At 39.1% G+C, this 24,508-nt stretch overlaps 1 long non-coding RNA gene across 2 annotated transcripts in view; it reads right to left on the bottom strand.

The window, feature by feature from the left end:
- Positions 1–253: 253 nt before the first annotated feature.
- Positions 254–24,508, bottom strand: part of LOC142042641 (uncharacterized) — a 36,682-nt gene continuing 12,427 nt past the window's right edge. The window contains exons 1-5 of one of the 2 annotated variants that reach the window (XR_012653819.1): positions 23,191–23,237; positions 7,154–7,246; positions 5,356–5,443; positions 4,146–4,203; positions 254–4,036 (exon numbers count right to left, since the gene is read on the bottom strand). This is a non-coding gene — a long non-coding RNA (uncharacterized LOC142042641). Of the gene's footprint in view, positions 4,037–4,145; positions 4,204–5,355; positions 5,444–7,153; positions 7,247–23,190; positions 23,238–24,508 lie in introns of those variants that run through there. The other variant, XR_012653820.1, reaches the window with a different exon arrangement.

The raw sequence follows: 24,508 nt of genomic DNA, 5'->3' as shown, positions 1-24,508 counted from the left end.
CCCGAGGACTGTCACACATCTCGTGCTTTCCACCCTGTAAAGTCATGGTGTAGGAAGGTTGTAGAGTTGGGAAAGTTGCTGCCCGTCCTCTAGCGCATGCCTATGAAATCGGAGTACGTCTGCACTCATATGTCAGAAGAATAAATGTAAGGTGTGATGTCGATTTGCAGATAATGCCCCTTGCAATTACAGACACAGAGACAGGAGTTAATCATTATCCTTACAAAGGAAACCATATTTTAAGGCAAAATATTTAAGATTTCTAGTAGCTCAGCTGCAATCCTATGAAATACAATGTCCAAAGACACCATTTTCTTCACCTTTCCCAGGAAACAAAGCTGCTGAACACATTAAGACTAACATCATGTTTATTTTATTTGGAAATAGCCATATGGTCTATACACAGAAACTTCAGGCATTATCGTCAATTTGTTAGATGCAAAACATAGCTCTTACTGGCAGCAGCAGGTTTGTATTAGAAGCATGCCTATATCGGGAATTTTACTCGGTGGGAAGCCATTCTAGAAGAAAGGTACAGGGATAAACCTCTCATACAGGTAAATGAAACCTAAAAGTTTGCACACAGAAAAACTCCAAAGATTTGGTTTTCAGCAAGCTTGTATTTTATGAATGAATCTAGATCTGTAGTAACATGTTAAATTAATGGTTTGAATGCCTTTTTTTTTTTTTCCTGACTTGCTATTTGAACAGGTATGACAAAAACTCACGAACACTAACTTGGAACTGGGCCTTCACTCTGTAGTACTGCTGGTAAACTTGCATCATAATATGGATCTGCTTGAACACAAGTAAAGCAAAGCAGGAGTGTAAATTAATAGAAGAGCACAGGGACATAATTACAGGTCACATACTGCCTGACAGAATTAGAGTGATACCTTGCATTTGGAAAGTGAGCCCTAAGTTCTAGGCAGAGTGATTTGCCATGCGCGATCCGTTCGCCTTGAAGCCCTAGATGTATGTTATGGCACCTAGCCTTCCCCCTCCTCCCAGAGTGTCCTTCTTCTCCATTGACTTCTTGCAGCTCTGGCCACCAATTTGGAGTGCAGCGCCCTGTCTTGGACAGGAGCACTGGACACCACTTGAGTCTGTTGATCAGTCATGGAAGAAGGAGGGAAAGAAAGATGACACAAATGGGATTCCCCCTTTCTCCTTTGAGTCAGTACAGAGCCGAAATGTAGATGTGTTTGGCCATGCAACAAGCAAAGCTGATACCAACACTTTCAGCGAGGAACTCTCACATGTTGCCCTTCATCTCCATGCCCTCATATTCACTTTCTTACTGCACACTTACGTGGTTACCCTCATCTCACCAGCAAGCCCCAATTCTCTTAAAGACCTTTTCTTGGTGTGTTACTTCCATTACTTAGATCTGGCTTAATCATAATTTTTTTTCTCTTTCCTTCCTTTATCACTTGAATTACAAATTTCTTAAGTGTTTGGAAAGTACCTGCCTCGTAATGGATGCAACCACAAATAGCACCTTACTATTAAGTTTGAAAGCACTTTACAAAGCTGACATTCAAAACATAACAAAGTTAGTCAACATCAAAGCTGAGAAGAGAAACAAAAAGCTCTTACTTCAGAAGATCACTGATCAACCCACTGGCCAACAAACTTGCTCATCTTCTCCAGCTTTATAATGGTAAGTTTTATATGTGCATCATTGGCTTCTAAGTATTTCTTGTGCCACTGTCTCAAATCTGATTCATACACACAGGTGGTGAGGCAGATCACAAAACCACAGGAACAGTTCTCAAGCTGATCAAGGATATCTTTGGACCCAATCTATTTCATATTTTGAACCCTTAGAGCCTACATTTTGCTTTGATAAGTTATTGGTTTGATTGTCATCGTAATCTATCAGATAGTAGTGCAATGACACATTGAACACTAGCATTTGTAGAAGGAGAGATAGATGAGAAGTGTTATCAGTTGGGAAACATATGCCTGTGCTATGAGTCACACCGTAACTGTTGTATGGACATGATAAAACATTATGCTTGTAAAAACAGCAACATTTTTAGAAATATTTCCACCTTATTTTCATTTTTAAATAGCTTCACCAGAATAGGATTTTTCTTTTAGAGCCACACTTTTCATACAGGTGAGCTTTACAAACTTAAACAAATTTTATTAACAGAACCTTATATATCAAGTCATTAAATCACTGATTTTTTGTTAGGAGTATAGTTGGAAGTCTTTTATAAAATACATATGAACTACCTGGAAGTCCAAGGCAAAGGGGAGGAAAGACTAAGACCTAAGCTATAGAGAGGCTACGCTGACACAACACAAGGGGTTCTGTTGTAACTTGTGTAATTTATTTTTACGGCCAGTCTGTGCACAGGATGACTTAGGATTTGGTAAACTTACCTGGAGAAAAAGGGCCTGCTAATATTATGAAGGAGGCATAGTTTCCCTTTCATTATGCATTATTAAAATTTCAGCACATTCTGTTAAGCATGTAGATAAGCAGTTTGTATGGCCGCATAATTGTTTGAAATCTCCAGCAAGGCAGAAGCACTACTTTTTATTGAGGAACAGGTGATGCTGCACAATACAGAGAAGGCTTTCAGCCACATTCACTAGAAGAAATTAATCATGATTGGAAGAAAATTGTCGCCCAGTCGCCCCTTATTTCCAACAATGCATTTGTAATGGATCTGAGGATGTTCAATTCAAAGGTGGGGTGATAAAAAGATATTTATCAACTATCTGCTGTAATATGAGTGGCCATTTTGCTGTCTTATGTTTCAATGACATTCAAATGTCTCTGGTTAATTTTTCTTAGCTCTTGTGTTCTTTTCAAGACAAGAACTGACGGCCTATTTTATTTTCGCTGGATCAGGAGATCCTTTTTCACCATACAGAAAAAACACCCACAAACTTGTCTTGAAAACATATATATGGTTTCGTAAAGTCTGCAGTACTTTCACATCACCCAACAGGTGAGATTTTAGAAGGAGAGGAGGCAATTTTCCTTCAATATCTGATACAGTATCTTCGTCATTTATTGAGCTATTTCTGTGACTTTCTGATCTTTGAGTTGTTTTCACACACATACCAAAATAAATATAAGTTAGAAAAGCATTAATTTACAAGCAAAACGGTTACCTATACAGTGCTACTTTGACAGATTTACCAATTCTGACCATCTTTACCTTCAAGTCAGCTCCTTTCTCCTTCCCTTTGTACTTCACCCATCACTTTCCACATGCATTTAGTTACATTAGTGTGCACGAGATGATTATACTGTATTCCACCTTTCTACGCAGCCTCTGAAAATATTTTTCCTTGCTCAGGCTCAATATCTACAGTAAAAGTGAAATATAAAGTTTTTGCATAAGAAGCCTAAGCAGATTCTCAAGAAGGAAAATAAAAAAGAAAGAATCCCAACTGCAAACCACACCTTAGACTCACCAGTCATCCAGCCCTAAAGAAAGTCACTTTCAAGAGATCTTCCTAGTGCCTCAAAGACCGTAACAAAAGGATTATACTGAATAATGTTTTCAACTCAGTTAAGAACATCAGATTTAAGACATGAAAATATACTTTTAGAAAAGCAGGGAGAGAAGTCCAGAACCTAGACACAAATGCTAAGAGGATTTGGGGAACTACACTTACTTCACATTCTGGGTAGGCCTACAAATAATAACTGTAAACTGTAGTGCTTCTTTAGTGAAAAAAAAACATGATGTATTGCACCACAAGCACATTCCTAGCTCTTGAAGGAAGTGGAGACATGGCAGTGCCCTTCCTGTCACACACTGCAGACTTTGGTAATTTAGTTCTTTTGTATAAACCGTCATATATTGGTTTAAGGTAATGGAGAGTTTTGTGGCTTGCAGGAAATTAAATACAAAGTACAAGTCCTGGGGAATCCTCCTTGACAGTTTCTCCTACAGAGGAGCCTATGGTTTCAAGGCACTGCACCTAATTCAGACAGTTCCTTCCAAGCCTGCATACGGGCTTTCCATCCTGAGAAGCAAACACAGCTAGGGTGAAGTGAAAAGGCCTGTGGAAATTCAAAGTAAAGAACAGGTATGAGCAACATTTATTTGAGATAGTGGGACTGAAGCTACTTTCATTCTCTATTTCTTCAGTCAAACTGGGGTGCAGCTTACCATCACTTATGGCCATATTGCTGCTACATCATATCCAGCTACAACATGCTAGTTTTAGCTGTGAAACAAGAAAAGTAAAACATCATGCAAAGAGAAGCTTCCATCTAAAGTGCAACAAATGCTTTTGCATTTCATATTATCTTTAATATTAATGATCCTTCTGTTATGAAATTTTGTAGTGAAAAAGATCAACTGGTTTATGCAATTCAGAACAAGGCAATTAGTTCAGAATAAAATTTTGATTTATGTACCCCTCCTCCTAGTGTTTCTTTAGGAAAAGAAACCCAAAGCCTAGCAGCAACAGATATAAACTGAAATAAATAAATACACTGTCTAGCATGATTATGCCCAGCCAGTTAAATGTCTTTTCCAGAAGATGAATACTTTCTTTAATAGCAACAATTTAACCAAAAGTTGATTCAAAATAATTAAAATTCCAAGCTCCAGAATAGTTCTTTTAAACATAAGCCAGCAACTTCTGCCTAGAAAATAAAAGCCTCCTCCTGGCATGCCCGAGCATCTCAGTCAGGTTAAGAAGTTTCAAACAGGAAAATACTACAGAAGTACTGTCCTACCAGTACCCCTACGCACTCCACTTGAGAGTCCAGTCCAGCTGGAAACTGAGTCAATGATCTTTGCTTCAATAAGAGTAGGAGGCCCCAAAACATCATGCAAATTTGCTAATTTTGCCATTTCAAGGTTTCTTGCAAGAGTCAAGTCAGTGGTAAAAAAATGAATAGTCATCTATCCATAACAACTAAGTCAGCGCAGCAGTGCTATCTGCTGCCAAGTTAAGGGCAAAGTAGCGTTTTTCCTCTTTGTTACTATCACACAGACCTGCCCAGGCCAGCATTTCTCAATTATCTTGCTCAGCCCCTTTTCTCTCCACAAATGAACTCTGTCATTCAGTTCCTGTCCCTAATTAGCCCAACAAGCAGCAACCATGCAGACGAAGCTGTGCTGCTTCCAAATCTAGACCTGCTTCCATGCCCTTTCTGAACACCTCTTGTGCCATTTCTAGAGTATTATGCCCCCTTCCCATTTTGGGAGACAGTGGAGAGAAAATTCTTTGCCTCCTGCGTTTATACAATTTGTTTCCACGGGATTCTCAATACAGACTTGGATGGAGCAGGGTCACTTCTACAAAGAAGTGACTTAAGCCCATTACTTAAGTCCTTTTACCAGATCAGTGAAAGATTCTGCTGTGTACCTGTCAGGCACAATGAAGCGATCCTCTGCCTATCCACAGCGCCCACATTCTTCATCATGGAATCTGTCAGTAGAAGCACGACGACAACCTAGATGTAGGTAGAAGATGGTTACAACCTAGCTACGTGACGCCCTTTAAGTCTTACTGTGTTTACTGTGGTTCAAACAGTCTATCTGCATGGCAAAATCAACAAAATCATATTCAAAATCTACTTCAAGGTCACATCCTTTCTTATTTACCAAATCAGGACATGACATAAAAATTGTGATCAGTTCAATCAAATCAGACCAAAAGCAGGACTAGCATACTGTCTTCAACATTGCCGTATAAGACTGTACGAAAGAGGAAGGGCAAGGCACAAGTTACAAATACACAACACTTTCTCCAAATGCTATTCCAAACTGTGACTATTTTCATCTCAGGGAACCTTCCAAGTCAGATGTGGCTCCCTACATTTAGCAGTCCTCAGCATATTTCTATTCCATATACCACTTCACTTGCTCAACACAAGTAGACCTTTAACATCCTTTGGAAACAAGCTTCACGAGTCTGCCATGTATTGAATCAAGTACATGTCCTGATTCTGTTAGGCTTCTGCGGTGTCTCCAAAGTTCTTGTATTAGAAGAGGTGCTGCACAGCTGGTCTTTATCTAATCTCACTAATGGTTTTGCAACCTCTGTCACATCCCAAGTTGTCTTTTTTCTGAACCGAAGACTTCTAGCCTAATCATCTGTTTCTCAAACTGATCAACCCTGTGACCTGCAAAGAATTATTGCAAAGGTTACATCTCCTCTTGCAGACTTTTGAATCAGTTTGTCTACATGAGTCACTGATACTGTCTAAAAATTGCTTATCTAAAAACTTAAGTAAGTTTTCGCATTTTGTCTTGTAAAACTAGAAGTGACTTGTACTTCAAAATGACTTGCACCCAGAAGGTTGTCTTATATAACTGAGATTACCTCATTGTAACCAAAAGTTATTTGGCTTGTAAATTAATTTTACTATAGATCAATTGCAATGAATTCAATGTTTCCCCTTTTTACTGTAACAGCTGCCAACAAGATATCTCTAAAGAAAATGCAACGGAATGTAATTTTACACAGAGAAAATTTTGCTTCAGTATCCGGAAGGAGGGAATATTTCAAATGTTGCAAAGTTTGCCAGGTGAAAAACTTCTTGTGGTTAATTGAATGTAGATGTCAAGTTAGATTTACCAATTTTTATGTAACAATGTAAACCTAAATTCATCAATTTGTAAACAAACAAAAAGTACTTGCTTCCAAATGTGAAGAAAAGCAGAAAGAAAAATAAGGTCACAACTACTCTCTGGTACTCCTTATTAATATACAGTATAGACAGAAAAAACTGTTTTATAATGATTTGACAACCCTGGGGGAGAGGGGAAGAGGGACGGTGATGTTTTCCTATTGTATTACAGTCATATCACTACAATCTCATCTTCTGGAAGAAATGCAGTGCATATCATAGTTCCAGCTAAAATTCATCATTTTAAGCAGCAAGACTATTGAAGCCAGTTTTCCAGTAGGCTTATGCCTGGTTGCCAACTGAATTATTTTCAACGTTTTTATCACAGTTCTGCATCACGAGTTCATCCTTTACTGATGAGTGTCTGAAAACTGACATAGAAGAGAAATTTTAACTGAGAGCTAAATCTGGGGCTTTCTTTTGTGGATTCTTTGATCCACAGGTTGAGTTCATATTGCATGCTTTAATACAGCATCAGTCTGTCTGTGTATTTTTCCTCTCTTTAGAACAGAAATGATTGGTGTGTTCTACCTTTGAGATCTCTACATCCCTCTTGGCTCTAGAAATTATTATAAGGGACAGATAACAGGACACGTGCAACGACATGATCCTTAAGAGACAAAGCTAGAAAAGAAAAGAAAAATAATAACATTTTAAAACACTTGAACAAATGTCATTATTCTGTAGCTTGTATTAAAGTACTTCCAGTGTTAAGCTTTACAAGCACACGCAAAAAGGTGCTATCCTTACTGAAAACTGTATGTTAATACAAAGTTAGTATTCATGCTATTTTGTAAATAGATTATGGGAGAATCTAGCTTATTCATGCTTTTCAGAAAAGTAGGGTGGTATGCATCTATGACCAATATTAAAACATATTTTAATAGCTTTAATATTTAAACTGAAAATGTTACCATCTGATCATGTATACAACTGCATAGAGCATGACAATGATTATTGTGATGATTGTAAACAGCATTGTGGTGATTATAAACATTGAGTTTGGGATCCTACCTGAGTTTATGTTGCTCCCGCAAATGTTTTCCAAAGGGGAAAAAGACCCAAAACGCACACATCCCAACAGGCTGTTTATTTTTAACCATTGACATCAACATTGACCACTACCAGTTACTAAGTTTCAGAGGTAGGAACTTTCTCGCTTTCCTCTCAGTATAATATATATACACATTGCATCAATGTGAGTTATGCAATTGCTAACCTGTTTATTACCTGGTTTATATCGTTGTTTAGTCCTGATCCATCTATACCAGCAGTCAGTACCAGAGAAGCTGCACAAGTGTGCACACACACACAAGTCAAGAAAAATTTTAGTAGGTCTCACAAATACCAAGGAATTACTGGATTAAGACATCCTTTTATTCCGATTGCTCCTTAGTTCAGTTTTTCAGCATCCCTATTTAACTAACCCATGTCACAAGAAACGGCAAATCTTCTCATGTTTCAAGACCTGCTTCAATCCGTCTTACAGATAAGAAAAGCCCTATTACACATTTCAGATCATCAAGAAATTCTCTCTGCACAAGAGAACGCATTTTTTCCCCTCCTGTAACCAATTACTGCAAAAATTGGAAAGTATTGGATATCTACATAAGAGGTGCAGTGGTAAAGGTATTAGCCTTCCAGAACATCAGACAGCCTCACGTATAGGTTTGATGCTTCCCCTTTTTTTCAGAGATGATAAATGAGTCAGGCACACTAGAATCTGGTTTGCCTTTGGATCTAAGACATGTACTGTTTAATTGCCATTAAAAAGCATACAAGCTTGAAAGAAGCAATAAGCATGCACGGATTATTTCTTTGCTAAAACTTTCATGAGGAAAGTTGCTCCTAAAGAGCTAGGAAAGGCAAGGCCACAGATTTACTCTACCCTTTCCAGTCAAACAATGCAAGTGTCAGTGTGTATGCTGATTCTTTTATAGGCTAGTATCCAGTATATCAACACAAAATTCTATTTAAAAAAAAACCAAAAAAACAAAAAACAACCAAGCTTGAGTTGGACATTCCCAAAATTGTAAGATTTGCTTTTATTACTGATTTTATATTCATTGATTATTTTGGGTTTCATTTGAGGAGGAAGCTTAGGAAGAGAAACTCCCCCCCTGCCTCCTCAGGGGTTTATAGCCTTCAAGGGAAAACTGCCAGGCTTCTAAACGTGTGGCTTTTGGGGGATACAAACCCAGCCTTAAACAGTGGAAGCAAACCTTCTCACTAGTGATCAGAAGGGATTCCTCATAGCTCTATTTTCTGCAACTCATTCCTTGTGTTCATATTAGTCCATTTGCTTTAGTATCCTCCTGCTCCAACTTTCTCCTTTACGCCCGTTCCCCTTCTGTTCCTAAAGATCCCCTGTTTCTCCCCTTTCCTCCACATCTTTCATTGTTTTGTTCTCCTTACAGTTTCTACAAACCAGAGCTTGGTCTCAGCAGGATGGTGGTCATCATAACAAGAAACTGCTTCACTTTCACATTGCTTGGATAGGATGATCAACTTGCTGACCTCAGCAGTAACAGGAACTTGCCATTTTCAATTAAAAAAAATAAATCACAAGATAGCAAAGTTTAAGAACACTAGGAACACATTCTTCAACAGACCAATGGTCCATCCAGCTCAGTATTTGATGTCCGAGAGCAGCAATAGGAGTTGTCCTCCAGAGGAAAGCACACCTTTGCCTGCTTTCTGCTATTTGTTCCCCTCTTACTCCCCCAACATCTACTATTGTTGTGCTCACCATTCCCATTAGTTTATGGATCTGTCATCACAAATTTGTCTCATCCCTGATTAGACCAACTGATACAATCTGCCCCTACACACTCTTACTGGGACAAGAAATAGAGTCTGTGTGTAAAGTACTTTCTTTTAACTAGTTTAAATTTATGCCCCCTCGTTGTTCCACTGTTTTGGGATTTAGCACACCAGATATTTCATACAGGAAGCACGATAAACATTTAACAGTTGTAAAAAATATGGAGCTATTCTAAGGCCACTTAACTATTACCCATTTTCCCACAGTTATTTAGGACAGCAAAGCTTTAGCACTTGCAGCCTAACCTTATGCAAGGCAGGTCTATACTAGTGCTACCGCAGCCTTACACCAACACTTTGGACCTAATTCAGCTTTGACTTGAACGCAGCTCCTAGCAAAGCCAGCAGGAGCTGTGCCTACACTTGTCAGGACTGAGTTTGTCCCTGTACGCCTACAGCTTTCCATCCTCTGCATTTAGTCCTCCAAAATTCTCTGGGTTTTTGAAGGGGATCAGGAAGCATGGATTGACTAGGTGAGATATTACACAGCCTTGGTCTGCCCTAACATCAGGTCTGTCAATCACAGCCTGTTGCCTTTTGAAGGCTGTGGAAACAAACGGGAGTGCAGAGCACTAGTTTTTCAAAGAATATACAATTAACTTCTGCCAATTGTGTTTTTTTTCTCTTTTTAAAAATAAATCCATACTTTCATTACATTCCCAACCCCTCAGTTTCTACTTCAACATATTTTTCATTATATAATATCCTTGCTCCCATATTCAGGAAATATAAAAACTGACAAAAGTAAGAGCTTAATCGTGAAGTAGTATAACAGGAAAGGAAAGGAGAGTGAGATATCTCTATTTAACTACTTTTAGTGGCTCAGTAAACCTGCTAAGCCAACAGTATGCTCTGCTGAAAAACCTCTTTAAACCAAAATCCTTGCATAAACCGGTTTCTTTATTTCTAATAAAATCTGTCAGAATAGCAAATTTGCATTCATGTTCGTTTGTGATGGCCTATCTAGTACATAGTAATACTAGTTAGAATTACAGCAGAGATCTCTGCAAATCAATTTTTGGAGTAGAGACAATTCATCTCTAACCCTATTTATCTTTAAACTACTGCTCTGCTTTGCCTTCATCAATAAAGTGGCCAAACCCAAGACAAGCTAAAGATACAAGCTTTCCAAAATATACCTTAAATGCACAACAGTTTGCTTTATCTGGGAAGCGAAAGGAGAAGAGGGAGTGCAACAAAACTGTTAAAAGCACTTCTCCAATTTTAGGTCTGCATGATATCCATTGCTGAATAAGGACAAGTAAAGTTTTAGGACACAGACGGCAACATTTGCCAGGTGCAGGTTTTGTTCACCTGTAAACACCAGCCACACAGAGCAAATACCTACCTAGTCACAGTGGTGACTGCATGTCTTATAACTCAATTTCAGGTTAGAATCGATTCTTACTTAGGGCAATAACACCTCTGTAATGCAAATAAAAGACTCACATAGCCTCTAATTTTAGAAAACGGCTTGCATGGAATTTGCACATGATTCTGAGAGGTGACCTGCTTTTTATTCACTGGACCGGTGTTTCCTATCCTGTTTTGAAGAGTTTTAAGAGACACTAAACTGAGATGAGAGAACATGGGCAGCAGGGAGGCTACTAGGACCCAGCACAGCTAAGGGGGGGGGGGGAGAAAGGGTGAGCAATTTGCTTCCCCAGGAGGGCTGCAACTCTGTCCCCTGACAGGGGATGCTGACCCACAGCCTCAAGCCTTTACTGCTGGGAAAAAGGAAAAGGGAGGGGCGGGAAGTATCACCAGTACTTTAACTTGTGGTAAAGTACAACTTCAGTCAGTTAAACACGAGCAAGAAAAAACTAAGTTCCGATGGGGGGGGGAGCTCCTAATCAGAACTAGGAGGACGTTTGGCTTTCAGTGACTTTTGAATTAGAAGTTAATAGAAGCTACATTGTAAGCTTCCCTCCCCAGCCTGGCTGCCTTGGAGATCCCCTGCGAGCAGCCCCCCAGCACCCTCTCTCCTTTCCCAGCCAGACCCCTTTCTGTTTATGTCCAGGCTGGAAACAATGAGCCACAGTGAGCCAGCAGTCCTCCAGCTACCTCAGGCAGAGTTACATTTTTCAGTCATTACGCTTTTCATTACTAATTTGACTGGTGTAAATTGTGAATGCATTGTCTGGGCTGTGAAAGGTGGACGGGGGACCCAGCGTACGGCAAAGCAGCCCTGAGCTTGCTAAAACCACGCTCCCAACCTTTCGTTTCGTGAGATACGTAAAGACGACACTTTTCCAAGAGTCCCTTCAGTACAACAGTTCCGCAAGAAGCAGGACCTCAGCATTTAACTACTGGAGATGTGAGCCCGATGAAGTTCAGTCGCCTTGGAACCGGGATGAACAGCACCAGGGTTTAGAAACTGCTGCTCTCGTGGCTGCAGTTGAATTAAAGCCGTAACAGGAGGGATCCATGCCAAAGTGCACTGTTTTACATACAATGTGTAAGAAGAGCGAAGTCATATACACCAGTTAACCTCCTGACTCACCGCCTCTGCCCTCACATGAATATGACTAGATTTGTTAATGGTTGGGAGGGTGGGGGTTTTTGTAAGTAACTCCTACTACTGCTGACCAGCGTTGCCCTTTGAACACCTTCCTTCACAGGCTCCTCCTGATGTAACCTGCATGTTTTTCGCTTTCTCATCTTCACTTCTTTCCCCCTTTTTGCTTTTTCAGCCATTAGCCTCTCCACTAGGTTGTTGGTTTGGGTTTTTGTTTTGTTCTGTTTTTTTCTTTTGCTTTTTTTTTTCGTCTGTGATTTTACGAGAAAATGATAGCCAAATGCATGAAAGGCTTACAGTAGAAATGGCTTAACAAATTGGACCTGATTTTTCTTCTCTGATTTAGTGGTGAAAAAAGCAAGGCAGGACAAAGACCCAGGAGGGCTAGAGGGAGGATGCTCATCAGCTGGGGCACAACAGAGAAGAGTTATACTTATTCAGACCTATGCTTCACCTCAGCTGTTTAACTTTCCTGAAGCATTGGGAAGTGCTCTCCAGCACTAGCTTTCTATTGCCTGTTTATTTCTGAATCAGACCCCCATTGTGTCCTAGATTATTTCAATCTCCCCATTGTTCAAAATCCACAGTTCCTGTCCTTGCATTAGCCTGGATTCTACTTCGAAAAAATACTTCTGGATATCAGAAAAAAAATTCCCCAGAAAACAAATATTACAATTCAGGTTGGGCTAATGTTTGAATGCTTCAGGAATTGTTTTCCTTCTGGTGACAAGGAAAAAAAGCACACAAAGAAAAAGGTTTTCTGTTTGCTTCTCTGGATGGGCTTAAGGTTTATTTTGTGTTTTTCTCAGATTTCTAGGATTCCAGTGGCCCCAAAGGGTTCAGCAGTACAGCTCTGTCCAGCTTTATCTCACTTGCACTTTCTGTGCAAGTGAGATGCAAAGTCCACGTTCAATATATGCTGGCTGTGAAGAAATCTTTCATGCCAGTAATCTTGTCAGTTCTGAAAGTACTGGCCTTAGTCATGCTAGCACAGCACAACACATTCACATGTTTTGTTCAAGAACACCACGGAGAGAAGCAACCCGTCTTTAACTGCACAGCAACTGGTATTTTTTATATGCATCAGAGTTGCTGCACATCTGTCACCATTGCTGTGTCCCTAATGCAGGTGTTCAGCGCTCCCCAGACATATTGGATGTAACTGCCGCACGTGTTGCAAGCGTTAAAGTACCGCTCTGGGATGTACAGTGCAGCCAACTCCTTTCAGAGACACCAGTCTTGCTGCTCATTCATTGCACAGCTCTTTTGTACGCCCTCCTAGAAATTCTGGGCAAGAGGACAAAAGGGCTGTGTTTAGAAAGCATCAAAAGAAAGATTTTGCCATGGACACTACAAATGGTTAGCTAATAAATGGCATCAAATTCAGTGTATTAGAAGAAATCAGAATCCCATGTCTTCAGATATTCTGGCCTGGACAGTAAAGTACGGAGCATTGCCTCTCATCTAGACCGTGTTCAAAGACCCATAGTAAGACAACTATTTCCATCTCTTCTCTGCACCCTGTTTTCATACATGCAGTCTACGGTAAGAGCCACAAAAATATCACTTGGATATCTGTCTCTCTTCACTGAGGAAGAGAGATATCTGTCTGAACATGGCCCCAGGAATCTAGAATTAGTGAATATTTTATAGTCACATTTTAAAAAAATGCACATAAATAAAAGGCCTGCTTAACTGATACTTATCAACAGCTGCTACCATAATAGGAAACCAAGTTAAAGACATCAGCAACTATAGCTAATAGGGGAAGTGGAGTAGTTAAATACAAAATGCACACAACTGTTATTGTAAACTTTCACTATGACAGAGAGGCACAAGGTTTCCAGAGTTGTCACTCTAGAATATTTTGATGTGGATTAATTTACCCAGCACTGAAAATAAAATGAATTTACTACATCGTGCACTACTCAGTTGTTAGCTCATTTTGATGAAAAAACAAAACAAAATCCTGATAGTTCAAATCAGGACAGCACTGTAGCTCACTGGTAGAGGAATGAAGGCCATTATTCCAATTTGGTTAGAAACTGGAGTTGTGTGAGACAATTTGTATTACTAGCATTGCTTCAGATGGTATTTGTGACCCTTAAACAGCTCCCTTAACCTCTCCAAGCCTCAGATGCAAGGCAAGGAGGAGGTTATTTCAGAGGAAGTAACGCTTACCTCTTTCACAAGCTAGAATCTCTGACTATCTGTGAAATGCTTTGGGTTTACTGATAGGTTTTGATAAAAGATATTCTCACAGCACAATAATTTTAGTCATATATATATAAACCATTCCAATGCACCTCTGAGAAATGCTTGGAAAATGAACTCTGTATTGTACAGTATTGTAGAGAGAAATGCTATACAGTAATTTGTAACAGAGCTAAAAAAAATTATCAGATGACAAAACAAGGAGAAAATGGGGAAAACTCAATTTCTCTATTACAGCACCCCCCTCAGCTTCCCCCAGAGAATTACGTCTACGATATTTACCCTCACTGACCACATAGCAGACCTTGCTACTACAGACCAGGAACCAAACAGATACTACTTCCTAGAACAGCCACTATAAATATGACATCACATTAATTAGCCTTTCTTTTATTCCACCATATGACTAATATTCCAATGGGAAGTCTAGATAATATGCTCATTAACTTTTCCGTTCTTTGAACCATTAAGCTGTCGAATTTGAGCAAAAGTATTTGAAATAAGCTTAATTTGTCTCAGTTTTTACTCAGTTATCTGCTCGGCATGAGAAACAACCTGTTTCTGATACATGAAGCAACAATTCTATAACAAGTACTAACCTGAAATTTTTTCTTTTGTACCTATTTCACCATAAAGTGGCTCATTCAATCAAGGAAGGCTTTTAAGCAGATAGCGGAGCTGCAGCCATGACTAAGTGACAATAATGAGACTAGACAGCTTAAAACCTTGATATTGTTTCTGCTTCATACCCAAGCTGACACCCCACTGAGATCCTTCCACATTTGCCTCCCTTCATGGTACTGCAAAAGGTACAGCTCATCACCAATGACAACATTAATGAGATTTCTACTGGGATTGCAATACGTTTTTCTATCGGGACCATTTGGACGCTACTATTTGCCTAATTATTCCTCTCCTAATTAATTCTACTGGCAGTTGCAGATCTTCAGCTACATAAATACTCTCCTGTGTTTGCTCAATTAAGCGGAAAGATTCCTGTAACCTAATATGTTAACATTAGGAAAAAAACAGCTCCATAACCTCCACCCCATACAGAAAATATTGGAGCTCTCTAAACAAAAAGCATATCAAAGCTCCTCGGATATCTATTTTCCCCCCAATATAAGTAGTTCCTTATAATTTTCAAAAGTATATCACAATTCTTTTTTTCCATCTTTCAGGGCTGGTAGAAGGTATCAGATTACCAGTGAGTACAAAACAGTATCTCTTTGGACAGCTACATGACAAGGAGCTTTCATATAACTTTACTAGACCGAATGGTACCACTGAAGTCTTTGAAGGTTTAGGGAAAAAAAAAGAGTTCAGCACCTTGCTGCATTATTCAGCACTTACACTAGGAAAGACAAAAAATGTACTTGGGTATAAGCGTATGTATCTTGTCTTCAAGGCTTCCATTCCAGTGGAGAGTCAGGTCACTCCTTTACCTCACTCTTTAGAGGAGCCTGCAGCACTGTGTCAGCCTTGTCTCAGGAAGTCTGGCCAAATCCACTTTTAGGAGATCCACAGAAAAATGGATTTCTCTCAGCAGGAAAAAGAATTTCATTCTGCAAAAGGACAGACTCCCTACAGCGGACCACATGGCACGCTTCCAGGAAGAGTTAACTGACTCTTCAAGCTTCTGTGCTGACAGACCATTTATCATCCCCAGCACTCCTCCCCAGACCACCCACTCCACGTAATACATTAGGTTCAACGGACGCTTCAGACTTGCACTTCTTCTGAACAATTATAAACAATGTAGATGAACGTCTTCAGTAACTCCACATCACTGGTTTCCGTACTTTCCAACGTGTGCACAACAACCTTGTTTGCTTTGGCTCATGCCTAGTAATTTACAGAAAAATTTGCCTTTCGAGGCCAGAATTATATGCCAGCAGGTAAATACTTTGCTACAGGTAAATACAGTTGTGTGTATATATATATATATATATATTTATACAGGTCAGCAGGTAAATACAAACTACAGACAGAATTAGCTTTTATAGAATGACAATCGAAAATTTGTGGACAACTAGTAGCTCGTTTGAATTCCATCCTAAGTTACACAGGGTGTCTCAGGATGCCTCATCAATAACTGTCATTCAGTTATGTCATGGATTTGATAATTCTAAACATTCATATCAAGAAAGATTGTTGTTATGGCGAAGTAGAAGTAGAACAAGGGGTTTAACAACTACATTGCATTTTGACAGTTCTTATGATTACTGTACTTTTAAAACAAACACCTTATGACACATGTACACACTGCTTATAATGTCTTTATTGACTCTCCCTTATCACAGACTTATTTAAGTTTCCAGTTGGAAGCCATCAGCTTTGGAAGAGCTGGTTAAGTATTTTAATGAGGTGTTGGCTTAGAGCTCCAATTTTAATACTCGAAAGGAATAACAATTGATAACTACCAGCCTCCAAAGCTACATGACACACATTACTATTCAAGAACATAAACAGGATTATTTAATGTTACAAACCAGAAGTAGACTTTTCATTCCCTGGGACTGTAAAATTATTTCAATATGGATTATCTCTAGGTTTTCTAGACATTATCAACATTATCAATTCTATTCAATGCAAAAGCTTCCAGCTGTGTCAGTTAAGACTGCAATTAAGAAAAAATTGTGCCAATTAACCGAAGAGCCTCACAAGATAAAGGTGATACTAAGGTCTTTCTGAAGTACACATCCCAGTTAATACAAGACTCCTGTTTAATTGTCTGGCAATGAAGTGCATTCTATTACTTGGCGTTCCTGCTTACTTGGAATTGTACAATCAGAACTACTCCGCAGTAGGTTAGGCATGGATTTTACGTTAGTCATCACAACACAAATAACACACCTTACACCCCAAGTATCAATGCAGCAGATTATACACACAATCAAAGAAGAATGCTTTGAATTTTTATCTCAACAGTTATGAAGCAGGAGAAAACCTTGATAGGATAACCTTCCATATAGATCAGGTTCCTTACAAGCAGATAGCTTCCTCTTGCAGTGAAAATAAGTGGTTCAGAATGTCCTTGTCCTGTCTTCACCACAAAGATGTAGGCTTGGTTCCTAAAGCGAGGTGTAGACACTTCTTTCCCCCAAACCTAATCTAATCCCTGGTGTTCAGGACACCAAAAGAACTTCTTTGCAGAGTTCTTTTCCACACCTATTAGCTTCTACAACCACAGTTCTTCTTCCAGTTCCTCATATATATGTGTTTAGAATACAGCATATTTGATTGAAGCCTGTCGGATTTGATTTTTTTTTTCAAACACAATGCAGAGAACAGGCCTATTGCCCTGCTACAAGCCAACTTTGGCCTCTCTCTGAGAATATACACCCTCTAGAACCTCTCCCCTTTACCCAGATCAGCACAATCCTCCAAACACATTTCAGCAGGAATGACAAAACTCAAACTCAGCTATAACTTTTAAAAGTAGATGGTTTCTTGCAAATACCTGTATGCTGTATTAAAAGATGCACTTTTTTTTCCCCTAAACCATCTTGTCCTTATTCCACAGGCTATGCTTTCTTCTGGCCACCTTTAGAGTTGGCCATCTTACTACCTTTTTTGCCAGCTTGATCTATCTTCCTGAGATGGTCTGACTGGTATAGACCTAATTAAACTCTGAACTCAACTTGTATTTAATCTCCACTTTTATTTAACTTTGAAGTGCACTGCTTTTATTTAAGACTTGAAGGGTTGAGGGCGTTAGAGATGGGGAGATACTAGTAAGTTTTTCTAATTTTATCAGCTGATTTTTTAAAAAAGACATAATCTCTATTTTATGAAACTTGTGTGTCTTTCCAATATATGGACTGGACGTGCAGTCAGTGAATAGGTAAGTACCGGAACTTGCTTCATTTGTTTCTGAGGCAGAAGAGGCAAGAATCTGCCATTGTGCTGTAAAACCTCAAATGGAAAACTGCAACTCAGGTACAGTTCTCCTTCTTTAAAGGGAAAAAAAGAAAAAAGAAAAAACATTCATCTGATGATGACGAGGAAAGAGACTAGCAATTTGTGGTGAGCTAAAGTCAGTATAAAACATTCAGATACAGATCAACTTCCTGAATTGTACCTCCTACCGTCCCAATTGTCAAAATGAAAACCTACATGTTCCCAGAAGTGCAGTTCTTCACAAAACCTGAAATATGTCCTGTCCTACCCCCTCACCTCCAATGAACAGAGGCTAATCAATGGTTAAAACAAACATTGGTAAGAATGTAGTCTGGGTTAGACTACTATAAAACACGCTTTAGCTAGGTATAAAAGCCTGGTAATAAATTCTCTGTAAAACGAGATGTAAGAACAGTCCTTGTCCTGAAAACACTAAAGCAAGTGGATGTGTATCTTCACAAAGTTAAGCTGAACTAGAAGACAACATTAAACACCTGAGCTTGCCATCTGCCTCTCTGCCAGGGTGCTACCACCTCCACCACAGTCAGCAGAATACTTCATGCAAGCACTATCTTATCATTCAGGCAAAAATTCAGACAAGTTAGCTCAGATCACCAATTTAAATTATTAAGCTTATCTAGTTCATTTTGCCTGAAGCAGGTTATAGGACACTCACATCATCCTTCTGGATGCCTTGCAAAAGGCAGCACTTACCAAGGGTGAGAGGATTAGGAGACGCTACAAGGGGGAAACAAACATCCAATTACAGCTTTATGTATCAAATAAAAATTTCCACAGCAACCACTGACTCAATCATCCCAATTTTCAGGGATAAAGTTTAATTTAATTAAAAAAAGAAGCATAAAATATTAATTTGAGCTTGTTACAAAAGGTAATTAATCTGCCTGTTTCAAAAAACTGATAGGCCATAAATGAAATAAAGAACTATAGTAGATTAAAGTGTTAGATTTTGTGCTTTTCTGTTGATATTTTGGGCCTACACATTTACCCATTTCTGCAGGTAAGAAATGAAGGTGAATTCTACCCGAGCTGTTCAAATACCTCTGCATTCAAACAAAATGTTGAATTTTAACTAAAAATAGTAATAATAATGCAGAAGTAATGATGAATGCCTAAAAAAGCCCCCCCAAACCAATGAAGTTTGCAAGCATCTATTCTGCCTCATTCTTCAAGGTTTATTTTTATCATTATGCATCAGGAATGAATGCGCTCCATACAGTTCGAAGACATGCAATCCCCTTCCCTTTCACCATATAAACGAGATAATTTAAGAGACCTGGTTCAAATTCCAGACGACGGTTATTCACCAACAACTAATCCAGGCTGTGAGTTAACCACGCCACAGAGAGATCGCCTTGGCAGCTTGGACGCGGGACTGCAGACAGGCAGCTGGCGCCGCTCTATCGCTTCCATGGCTAACCTGTGCTCACAAACACCGCATAACACAGCCGAGGGGTCCCAGCTGTGGCCAACTCAGGTGTTACTTTGCTGTCAGCTTAAAATCGGAAGCATACTGCAGATGCAATGAACTGCCTTTGAGCAGCCAGCCTGAGGGCAGCGCTGGTTGCGCTGTGCATGATGTGGACCTCACGTGGACCTTACGGAGCCACCCAGCTGCACCCACAGCGCGCTGTTCAGCATTCCTCGTGCCAGCAGGGAGGAATCCACGCAGCACAAACGCAGCGAGGCTGCTAGGCCCATTGCTATGGATTGTAACGCGCAGGACGTGTACTGTCTGGATTCTTCCATAATCTGGAATTCCAGCCTCACGTATATCCCTGGCAGTAGTGAATTCACCGTATATGAATCATGAATCAGTCCACACTCTCTCCTAACAAGAACATGAATTTAGTAACATTAGAGGTGAAGTTTCCAAGATGCAGCACTTCAATCAATTTCTAATTATGTAAGCCAAGTTACTCTTCTGAATAAAGAACACTGATTTAGCACACCAGAGTAGTTCCTAAATTTCAGATGTGTGCACGTGTGTGTAGTTTCTTGCCATTTTCTCTCCAGCTAAAGGACAGAATTTGCTGGTTTCTATTTTGTCCAACTATGTGTTAACTAAAAGCATTTCCTCTTACAAGCTTAACATATAAACCAAACTTCTATTGTCATATACTTCAGTAATCATCGTTAAAAAAAGTATTTTACACACACATTTAACTTTTAAACACTGCAATGTCATAGAACTTACTGGCAACCCAAGTATTACCAAAATGCACATTCAAAGATATATAAATGATGAGAGCAAAGCAAACTGCAAAGATCAGAATCCATTCTAGGACAGTCAGGTAAAGGCAGGTAATCAAAACAAACTCACTATCACACCTTGGAACACTTAACCTACCAGTTTCTTAACTGTAAACTTCCTAATACAAATGACTTGATGTAGATTTCTAAATATTTGAAAGAAAAATACACGACATACCACAAAGATGATGTGACAAAGTGAATTGAAAATTCTTGGAATATCACTAAAGAACACAGTCACACTGTACACAGATACATGTCTTTAAAGACGTTCTATGTCAAAACCCTAGTTCTCTCAGTAGTAACACTGTGCAACTCCACAAGAAGTTGCTTCTGAGTAAGTACGAGGATGCAGGGTCAGCTTACTGCCCTTCAGGGAACACTACAAAGCAAATCTGCTCTCACACAGCGGTGGGGGGCCTCAGGGCAGGAGGCAGGGAAGATGCCAGAGGACTGTTGATAATTTTGCACAGCTCTTTCTACTTGCATACTACTCCAGGTTTATAGTACGACAAATATGAGCAAGAAACACTTGTAAATATCTGGAAGCTTTCTGTTAAGTTCTAAAACTGCAAACTTCTTTCTCTCCTCTCCCACTTCTGTCTTAATCCCCTCCCTTTCCCAGCCACACACTCCTCCTCCATCTCTTGAGTTGACTGTGGCACCTGACTACAACACGACCCAAATCAATTGTCACAGAACAAGAATTAACCAAAAAGACATCTGCTGCTGGATGAGGAGATTGGGACTGGCTTGCTGATCATGTGCTCGGAGGAGCACTAGGCCTAGCACAAGCAACGCAAAGGAGCACGTACTACTTTTAGCATTGGCAAGTCTTCAGCTTAGTTCGTTTCTACTGTTTATATGCAGGTAAAAGAACAAGTAAGAAAGTGCAGTGCAGAAGAGGATATGACTGAAGATTTCCCCAATAACCTAATTCAGCTGAAACGAGACATCACTAGCAACCGTTAGATATTTAATTTGGGTATCTTACCTTTTATCAGCAGAACAAAAGTCAACATTTCAACAAGTACTGTATTTTACCATCTGAAATATGGCTTTAGGTACAATTTCAGGGGAATGATGGCTGTTTGCTGTGTTCAGAGAGCCAGCTCTGGAACAACTGGTATTCTACAGAATCCTTGAAAGCATCTGGAATAAGTGGCTAATGAACATTTCAGCCGAAGGCTTTATAGGACATGTTAAAGCTTTCACATACCGCAGAAGAGAACTTGGACTCTGAAATGTAGTATGACAGTATTTGTATCTACCTGTGTAGGAGGGATTACCCTCTCTAAATATTTTCAATGAGTTCTGAATGTCAATGCCTCTTAAATGCCAGCAGTCATTGGGTTCAGCTGATCAAAATTTAATCCATTTATTTGTGAAACAAACAGCTAGAATAACCCTTCTTGTCTCAGGTTGCTACTTCAGTAAGAAGGCCGACAACCTGCTCGTACAAAAATATCTGCTCATTTTCAGTATTTGCTCATTTTGTTGTCAGTCACTGAGGCTATTATCAGTGGCTTGTTACCCTGACCTAGGGTGGTAGGAAAATCAGTAAATTGACTCAGGGTCCTGTCTTTATAATAAGCTCATACCAAACCAAACTTAAACAAGGGGAGGTCTGGTATGAAATAGTTACAGTACCTGTGATAAATGAATGAAATGGCAAACTTCACACCATCTTTTCAGAGGCCAAGGCTGGTGCCTTCTCTGCTTGTACAAGAAAATTTTCACTTTCTGATCTGATAATTAAAAAAAAAAAAAGCAGCAGAATAAGCTAGAAATCAGGGACCTAAGATTGCAGAGGATGGATCAGATAATCCTAATAATTACTTTCTAGACCTAAACAATATGAAATGCTATTAATATAAACAGGTTTTTGGTGTTGGGGTTTTTTTGCTTAACAACAGATATTAGAAAAAAGTAAAAAAAAAAGGAGAAAGAAAAAGAAAGAGAAACCAAGAAGGGCAGCTAAGCACCAAAGTCCACTGATGGCTTGCAGGAGATAGATGCCTCATTTTTATTTGCATCCTTAAAAATTACTCCTGTGCCAAGGCTACAGTGTTGATCTGCCCTGTTTGCAGCCACTAGAAGCCAGAGATGAATACAATTGCAGTACTGCAAGACCTGGCATGCTAGGTAAAGGCACTGCTTTATTAGTGGCATTCCCATGCCTGAATCCTCAATAAGAGAAGAAAATCACTAATGGCAACTAACTCTGAATAAACACGAAGCACATTCGAATGACCAGCTGAAGCACTCAAAGGAGACAGACATTAACCACCCTCACACCTGAAACACCTTTGTGTCCAACATCCACATTTGATAGTTCTTCCCTTGAATGTTGTTTTGTTAAAAATCAGAAGCTTAAAATAACAGTGCCTGGTGCAGTTATTGAACCTAAAAATAGCCCTCTAACAACTGTTTGATTTATTTCCTACTGTCATGCACTAAGACTTTTATCTTAGGTCAGAACAAAAGAATTCCAGACTCATGCCTGTGTTAGATACAGACAGATTTTGAAATGACAAGGGACAGTAACTATTAATTATAAGTTGGAAGGTTATTTATGAAGGGCAGGAAAATGGGTGGGGGAGAAGTCAAATTGCTTTCCAAGAATAAAAAGGAAAACTTTTTAAAAAATGGCCATTGCTTCTCTCCCAAGACCAAAGGCAAAGGTCTTGCATTGTGACTCTATCACAACAAAATTATTTTTGTATCTATAAAATTAAAATGTTATTATTCTCCAAAATAATAAAATTACAAAATCTAAAATAAAAACATTTCCAAAGTATCTGTCAATTCAACTGCAAGATACATAAAATGCTACCTGACAGCAGCAGTTCAGTTGTTCTCCAGGTTACAAATGTTTACAAACAAGAACGGCATGCCTGAAAGATCCCTACAATAGATTCACCACAGTTGAGAGGTTTAGCAAGATGTGAGCAAATACAGTGATCATCATTTCAGGAATTGGATAAAGAAACCAACTCCTTAAAAACTGTGTTAACAGTTTCAGTTAATTATCTACTAGAACAAGAAAATAAAGTAGACCTTTAAAACATTCCACCAAACCAACACTGGACTTTTCAGGAATGAGTCATTTTACCTACTATATGGGCCTGGACTTAAACAGAAAATCCCACCCGCCTTCTGACTGAGCCTAGTAGCACAAATACAGAAGTGGCAACGGGGCTGCCACCCTGTCAGGAAGGTGAGCTGCTGTTCCGCTGGTGCTGTATGTAGTGGGTCATACAGTTCGTCTTTTCCAGGCTGTGGTCTGGGAGGTTGGAAATAATCATATATAAGGTTTTGCTGCTGTTGTTGCTAAATTACAGTTCTAACTAATTTAGGAGCTTTAGACATTGTTTCATTACAAGTTATTTTTATTACATCTCTTCTACAATATAAAAACTATTGTCTTTAAATTTAAGTTTAAAGCACTACTCCAATATAGAAGAAACTTTTTTTAAAAAGTACTTTATCCCCCAGAGCTCAAATAAGGTTATGTAAACAAACACACACTTGTTAGCCTACAGAAACTAGGGAGTCTTTTGTCTAGGGGCTTTTTTTTTTTTTTAAAACACTGACACATTTGGTAGGTACCAACAGGTTGAGCAACCTAACAATTCAGCTCTGTTTTCACTACCTACCATTACCTTCACAGTATCAAGACTATCTTTTGTCAAAGATAAATGAGGCTATTCCTTTTGACAACACATTTTTGCCACTGCCTCCAACAGCTGTAACCTGATAACAAAAAAAAAAAATTTAAAAAATCAATGTTAATAGCCAAGTCGACCCCACAAATTTTTGTCCATTTAGAATTAAAAACAGTGACTGCACATCATCTTGTTTCTTATGCTTTGCTATCTCTCCTCTTCTTGACAGTACAAAACGCATATCATGCATACTTAGAATCTAGTTAAACTGTAGAATATGGCAGCATCCAAGCATCCACAATTATCTGCATTGACAGAAATGGATCATAATTTATCAGTCAGTTTGCTTATGCAAAGTAAGTATTACAAATCACACACATGATGAGAGGAGTGTGTGCAGAAGGTATCTAGGAGATAAAAATCTATGTGAATCTAAAACAGAAAACATATGCTTTTAACCTAGCAAAAAATCAAACCCCACAGCTG

The sequence above is a fragment of the Buteo buteo genome, chromosome 21 (assembly GCF_964188355.1).
Source record: "Buteo buteo chromosome 21, bButBut1.hap1.1, whole genome shotgun sequence".
NCBI classification, from domain to species: domain Eukaryota; kingdom Metazoa; phylum Chordata; class Aves; order Accipitriformes; family Accipitridae; genus Buteo; species Buteo buteo.
This window is presented reverse-complemented; position numbering and strand designations above follow the sequence as displayed.